Here is an 8,858-nt window from a genome sequence, read left to right as displayed (position 1 = left end):
TCCGTGAAAACTGTTGGCAGATAATTTAAAACAAGTGGCTGCTAAGATTAAAATATGATATTTAATTACTGTACTACTTTATATATAAGAGTATATGTTCCGTGTATTTGATAAATCAACAAACCACCAATAATCAAATTCAACAATTGTCCAAACATCCAAAAACCCACAAGACTTTGTTGTCATTGCCTATTGCTATTATCACTAGAAAAACTGTGCTACTACAACTACTTCTATCAAACTCTAATTTAAAAACCCACTTGTCAATCATGAACAAAATTATCACCAAGTAACAACCATGTTCCACTCGATTCTTCTGTTTCATTACCTTTTCCTTTATGACACCATCTATTTCCATTTTCTAATTCCCCACCATATCTATATATATATATATATATATATATATATTACTTGTACATAATAGATAGATATATATCCAGGAAACTTCAACCTCCTTGTTACACCATCTTGTATCACCACCTTGAAACCTTCATCCACACTCAATCACTTCACCACTTCAAAATCATCGGACCATCACCACTATCACCCTCTAGACCGCCAACTTCCATCACTATCGTGTTACCACCACCGATCACAACCATTCCAAAGTCGCTCTCCCTCCTCCACCACTCTAACAACACCAATACCCCATGAACTGCAGCTGTAAGTTCTTGTTTTCTGTTTTACATCACGAACGCCAACAAACATTACAAACCTGTTACAATCTTTCTATTATTCAAACAATTACCACACACACACATACACACCCGTTTATTTATTATTCGATTTAAAGATGATACGTGAATGATGATAGTGATAAGAAGATAATAATGATACAATGGTGATGATGAATAAATGATGATTCGATGATAACTGCTACACCATATTTCTGTTTCTTTTCGATTGATAACCAACCTACCACCATCTTTATGCAACCTAAATTCACCACCATTTTTCTTTACACCAATAACTTTTCGAACCACCATCGACCTCCACACCACCACACCAACGGCTACAACTCTTTTTTCTGTTTCAGTTCAATAACACAAACAACCATCACCCATTTTAACATCAATAATCATGTTATCAAACAATTTCAACTGTTTCTGTTTATACGTTTCTATTTCAGCTTCAAAACCCAACACCCTACAACCACCATGAAACCCTTACCATAATTATCATTATTATTTTTTTTCTTCTTTCGTTTCTGTATCGTGAACACCACCAACCGAAGCCATTAGAAGATTTCAAACTTTCATTGTTATTGTTGTTGTTACTTTGAATTGTTAATTTTTCGAAAACCTGTACAAAACCACGAACTCTTGCTGCTATTTTTCCTGTATTTTTCGTTGTTATAACATCTGATAACACTTCTAATTGAGCTATGAAGATACAATGCTTGAGTGATACTACCCGATAAAAAAAAGAAAAAAGAAAAGATGATGATTATGAATGATTTGTGATCTGTGGTTTCTTTATATTCATGGTGGAAACCGAACCCCACAACAACACATAGTATCCAGCCTGTTTTGATCCTGATCGAATAAAGCAAGAACTGAAATTTTTTATGTTAAGCAAACCCTTTGAAAAATGGACTAGTTTACGGTTAAGGACTACAAGGAATTGGGCCATGAACTCATTTTAGGTATTGGGCCGATGGGTTTATGAGGCTTGTTCTATTGAAGTGGGCTTTCTAAAAAGGAGAAAACAGAAACGGGATACAAATAAATATAAGTTTGGTATTAAACAGAAAAATAGAAATGGTGTAATGGTTTAGGGGAGTTGTAGTGTTTCGAGAGGTCGCGGGTTCAAACCCTGGCAGAGACGTTCATTTTTTTAAGCTTGTTACATTGAGGTAGCATTCCTAATATCATTAGTATTATTATTATTATTGTCAATGTTATTATTATTAGTATTGTTATTATTAAAAATTATTATTTTTACAACTATATTATTATTATTATTATTATTATTATTATTATTATTATTATTATTATTATCATAAATATTAGTATCATTATAAGTAGTATTATTATCATTATAGTTATTAATATAAATATTAGTATCATTATTATTATTAGTAAAATCATTATTTTTATAATTATTATTATTAGTATTCATTATCTTTAAAATTAACTTTTTTATTAAAAAGTATCATTTTTATTAAAGTTATCATTTTTTTCATTTATATTAAAAGTATCATTTTTAACCCTATTATCATTATTATTATTTTTATCATTACTAATATTATTTTAGTATTATTATAATTTTAACAAAAAATGATATATATATATATATATATATATATATATATATATATATATATATATATATATATATATATATATATATATATATATATATATTAATACATATAAAATAACAAAATTTATATTTTTATTTATTTTAAACATATAAAATGAATATATGAAACATATAGGTTATTAATATAAGAATGACATAACTAATAAATATATATAAATATAAATATATATATATATATATATATATATATATATATATATATATATATATATATATATATATATATATATATATATATATATATATATATATATATATATATATATATATATATATATATTGTTCGATTACAATTATGTGTGTTAATATATATATATAAATGATATAGGTTCGTGAATCCGAGGCCAACCCTGCATTGTGCAGTTTCGTCAAATGCATATTTTTACTACAAAATATCGTATAGTGAGTTCATTTGCTCCCTTTTTAAATGCTTTTGCAATATATATTTTTGGGACTGAGAATACATGCGCTTTTATAAATATTTTACGAAATAGACACAAGTAATCGAAACTACATTATACGTTGAATGGATCGAAGCCGAATATGCCCCTTTTAGCCTGGTAATCTAAGAATTAGGGAATTGGCCCCTAATTAACGCGAATCCTAATGGTAGATCTACGGGAACTAACAACCCTCATTCTGGAATTTGGAATGCTTTAGTACTTCGAAATTTATCATGTCCGATGGGTGTCCCCGAATGATGGGGATATTCTATATGCATCTTGTTAATGTCGATTATCAGGTATCCATATGAATGATTTTTGTCTCTATGTATGGGACGTATATTTATGAGAAATGAAAATGAAAATCTTGTGGTCTATTAAAATAATGGAAATGATTGTTATGATAAACTAATGAACTCACCAACCTTTTGGTTGACACTTTAAAGCATGTTTATTCTCAGGTATGAAAGAAATCTTCCGCTGTGCATTTGCTCATTTTAGAGATATTACTTGGAGTCATTCATGACATATTTCAAAAGACGTTGCATTCGAGTCGTTGAGTTCATCAAGATTATTATTAAGTCAATTATAGTTGGATTTATTATGAAATGGCATGCATGCCGTCAACTTTCGATGTAATGAAAGTTTGTCTTTTTAAAAACGAATGTAATGTTTGTAAAATGTATCATATAGAGGTTAAGTACCTCGCGATGTAATCAACTATTATGAATCGTTTATAATCGATATGAACGGGGCATTTCATTAACGAGTAAGTGGTAAATATAACTCAGGTTCGTATTTTTTTATGTTTGCTCAGCAATGTGGGATAAAAGTGCCTATATAGTTAACCCTAGTGACAAGAGGTGATAGATTAAGATTAACTAGATAAAACAGTATTTTAACTTATAAGATAAAGATAGATAGGTATGAAGAATAGAATTCTGAAGGGGAATTATCGCAAGAGTTTAACTTCCTAGGATAAACACTAAACCTCAATCAACTGGGCTATGAACCTAACTGATTTTTCACTAAGAGTTTAGGCCTTGAAGATTCTGGCTAAGACAGATATCCCTACTCCCAACGTTAACCTAAAGGGTTTAAACGACCTTATGGATAGAATCCTAGGTACATGAACAAAGTGGTATACCCAATTAAGGAAAGTCTCGGCTTTTCTTAATCCTAGTTGGTCTAACTAAAGCAATATTCTACCACTTAATCACTATGTGTAACACCCCGTCAAAATCCATTAACGGTGATGTTAACTCTGATCCCAGTGCTTGGCTTGACTTCTATGTAACAGCAAAGTTATATAGCGGAAGCAAAAAGTACCTGAGAATAAACATGCTAAAAAGTGTCAACCAAAAGGTTGATGAGTTCATAGATTTATCATAAACAATGATTTTGATAATAGTAATAGATCACAAGATTTCAGTTTCCATAATTTTCCTTACACCGCAGTGTAATAAAAAGATTCTACAACCATGGGCACTCGGTAACAAGCCTTAACAACAATAATAATGAATACCCCTGATGTATATAGTGCATCGAATCAAGTGCGATAATAATCTTGAAGTACTAAACATCCGTTGACTGCTAGCGCGACTAGCCCAGATGGGGTTGTCAAACCCGATAGATCTATCAATAGGATTCGAGCCTACCAGTTCATAAACCAATAGATTACGTTACCAAGCTAGGGGAATATTTGTGATTCTAACCCATGTAGAATTAAGTTTAGTACTTGTGTCTATTTTATAAAATAGTTATAAAACATTGCATGTATTCTCAGCCAAAAATATAGATTGCAAAAGCAATTAAAAAGGGAGCTATGAAAACTTACGATACGATACGATAGTTTGTAGTAAATATGTGTATGATGGCACTGAACAAGTGCAGAGTTGTCCTCGGATTCACGAACCTATATCAAGTATATATATTAACACATATACTCGTAATCGAATAAGTTTAAATATGTTATTTCAATTGTTATATATTTCGGTAGTTATATATATATATATATATATATATATATATATATATATATATATATATATATATATATATATATATATATATATATAGGGGTAGGATCAAGAGGGAAGTAACCATTCGGGGGGAAGCGGGGGGAAGCAAATTTTTTTTTTTTCGTTTTTTGAAAAAACTTTGTTCACGAACATTATAGATGAGATGAAAATATGAACATTTAGTAGAGACACTTTGTGATAAATATTTTTATTTTGGCGGGAAAACGCTCAAAAAAGTAATATATAACAATTATCGTATTTTTTGAGCGTATTTTGAGGTTTTAGCTATTGGGGTTTAGATATTAGGGTTTAGATATTGGGGTTTATAGGGTTTAGATATTAGGGTTTAGAAATTTAGGGTTTAGGGTTTAGATTTAGGGTTTAGATTTAGGATTTAGATTGAGTTTTTAACACGAACGGTTTAGAGTTTAGGGTTTAGGGTTTGGGGTTTGATGTTTTGGGTTTATGGAATAAACCCAAAACACCAAACCCTAAACCCTAAACCCTAAACCCTAAACTCTAAATCGGGCTAAATTTTACTTCACAAAACATGAAAAAAAAAAAAACGTTCATATTCTTTACGAACAATATTATCTTGAATGTTATTTTTGTCGATCGTTTTCCTGCCTAAATAATAACATTCATCACGAAGTGTCTCTTCTAAATGTTCATATTTTCGTGTGATCTTGATGCCGGAAAAAAAATCCAAAAAAACGAAAAAAAAAAAAAATTTGCTTCCCCCCGATTGGTTACTTTCCCATTGATCCTGCCCCTATATATATATATATATATATATATATATATATATATATATATATATATATATATATATATATTTGATTGGTATTATATTAAAAATACCTAATTTGTTATATATAAATATTTATATAAAAATGTTAATATGTTTGTTATATAATTATATGAAATATAATTATGGTATATGAAATAAGTGTATTCAATATACAAAATATTTATTTGTAAAAATATTAGTTTCGATAATAATGATTTACTAATAATTATAAATATAATGGTAATAATAGTAATTTTAGTACAATTGATAGATTTACTAATAATTATAAAGTAAAGATGATAGTTTTAATAATAGTAAAAACGATAATTTTTGTAAAAATGATAATAACGATAGTAATTTTTAATAATAATAATACTAATAAAGATAATCATATTAGTAATAATAATAATGATAACATTAATAATACTTATAAATATAAAATGATACTAGTACTAATAACAATAATGATAATAATAATTTGTATTGTTTTCAAAATAATAATAATAATAATTCTAATCATAATAATGATAATAATATTTAAAATGATAATAATAATGATAGTTTTAATAATAATACCAATAATTATAATGATAATACTAATAATTATAATAATAATACTAGTAATACTAGTAATACTTTTAATACTAGTAACAATAGTGATAATAATACTACTACTAATTAGATTAATGATAATGATAATTATCATAATAACAATAATAATAATAATAATAATAATAATAATAATAATAATAATAATAATAATAATAATAATAATAATAATAATAATAATAATAATAATGAAAACTACCTCAGGAGCTCTTCAAAAAATAAATAAATGCCCAAGATGGGACTCGAACCCGAGACCTCTCGCTAACCCGACACCCATACTAACCATCACGCTGCTGCTTCTTTTCTGTTATTACTGATATCTCAAAATATATAACCCGTATATCGTTTTCATCTTCTTCATGAGATCAAACAAATCGACTAGGGATTTAACTAAAATCATATCTAGGAATTTTAACTGGATTAAAACTTGACTTTTATTTATAAACGACCTGGGTTGGATTCCTTGTTCAACAAACAAAAAAAAAACTTACATAGTCGCTGAATGAAAAAAAATATGAAGAACATAAAATCAATTTTTGAGATTGGACTGTTTTGAGACCTCGATTCCTTCTTGAAATATTTTCCAAATCACTCCTAGAAACTTTCTGAGCAATCAATTGAATCAAAGTATTTAAAACGAATTCGAATTTTACAAAGAACAAATCGATTGACCTTTTAAATTACAACTTTGACTCGAAAATTCGTGATCGATACGAAGAATTGGAAGCTGGGCTTTTGCAGGTAGTTTGAGTAATTAATTCCTAACAAGACTACATTAATGGTTTTTGAAGTGGGATTCGATTTCTGGGTTTTTGAAAATATGAACAATACAGAGATGTCGAGCTGTTTTAATGGCTTTTTTAATTTAATTTTCATGATGAAGTGTTTTTGGTAATTGATATTCATGATGCAATGACTGAATGTTTATATATAATAGTTTATGGATTCAAAAGAAAACAAGATTCAAACCAGTAGAGAAGATCACGATAAAAATAAATCAGACAACAAAAAAATAAAAGTGGGATATAAAAAATATAAAGCTCGATCATTAATACCTAATACCTAACTGCTTTATATAAAATATGTAAAAAAAATCAGAAAAGGCAGATACTGAATAATCAATTTGGTATTTGCTGTATGATTTAATATTAATAAATAAGTATAAATATATTAATAATAATAATTCTATTAATAATAATAATAATAAAGATAATAATAATTATTAATATTAATTAATAATACAAATAATAATAATAACATTAATGATAATAATAATAAGTTGTAAAATAACAATACTAATAATGATGCTAATATCAGAATAATGATAATAAAAATGATAATTTTAGTAATAATCATAATAGATTTAATAATAATATTTATGATAAAAATTCATAAGGTGTATTATAATGATAATAACCATAATTATAATAATTTTAATAATTTTAGTAATAATGGTATTACTAATAATGTTAGTAATAATATTAGTATTTATATACATGATAATGTTTAATAACACTAATAATATTGATATCAATATTAATAATGAAAGTAATAATAATATTTTTATACATATTTAATGCTAATGATTAAATTGTATTTTATTATTCATATATACATATTCATATATACATATTCATATATATATATATATATATATATATATATATATATATATATATATATATATATATATGTATATATATATACAATTAATTGTTCGTAAATCGTTGGAAACATTTGAAGGTTAATTGAATTCTTGAAAATAGTTCAAAATTTTTGATAGTCGGGATAACAGGCTTTGCTTATCGTCTGAATTATGAAATCATTTATAGATTTAAGTTAAAAATAAGTCGAAATTTTCTGAGTCATTACAGTACCTACCCGTTAAAAGAAATTTCGTCCCGAAATTTGATTGAGGTTGTCATGACTAACAATAAGAATGTTTTCATGACGAATATGAGTTGATATAATAGTGTTTTATCCCCGTTGAATAATATAATTAAAACAATACGATTACGCGAAGAGTCTAAGTGAAGTTATCGCAAAAGATTGAAATAAGGAAATTAAATGTTCGCCGTAGTCATGACTGATTTCCGGAATTCAAGGGATTTAAAGAAATCTTTGTAATCTTTATAAGATTCGATTCTCCGGTAATTAAGGAATTTGAGATTTTCTTTGATTAAATGCGGTGAATGTGTGATGGCCCCGTCAAAACACTTAACGGCTCCGTCACCTGGTCCCACAGCTTGATCGAACTTAAATGAATTTAATAAATGACATTGCATTCTTTTATATCAAAAGTTTCCCAAAAAGGAAAGCGTACCAAAATATGTAGTTTAAAAGTAACCCAACATATTAATAATCCAAAGTTGACACAAAACATTGTCAATAACCCACAAGTATTAATTATTCAAAAACCGAATGCAAGCCAAAGTTTCATAAATTGTTTCATAAAAATCTGTCCAAATGCATGCAGACTCTTCTAAACACAACGGAAGCATCACATAAACTCAAGTACCTGTGAAAACATGCGAGTAAACTGTCAACACAAAGGTTGAGTGAATTATAGGTTTAAATAATTGAATAAACTTTAGACCACAAGATTTAAAAATGTTAGAAAACATTAAACATTATTCCATTATCAATGAGCCACCTGGTAACCACTTAACC

The sequence above is a fragment of the Rutidosis leptorrhynchoides genome, chromosome 1, assembly GCF_046630445.1.
Source record: "Rutidosis leptorrhynchoides isolate AG116_Rl617_1_P2 chromosome 1, CSIRO_AGI_Rlap_v1, whole genome shotgun sequence".
Lineage (NCBI taxonomy): Eukaryota > Viridiplantae > Streptophyta > Magnoliopsida > Asterales > Asteraceae > Rutidosis > Rutidosis leptorrhynchoides.
The sequence above is the reverse complement of the archived record's forward strand: the minus strand, read 5'-3'. Positions refer to the sequence as shown.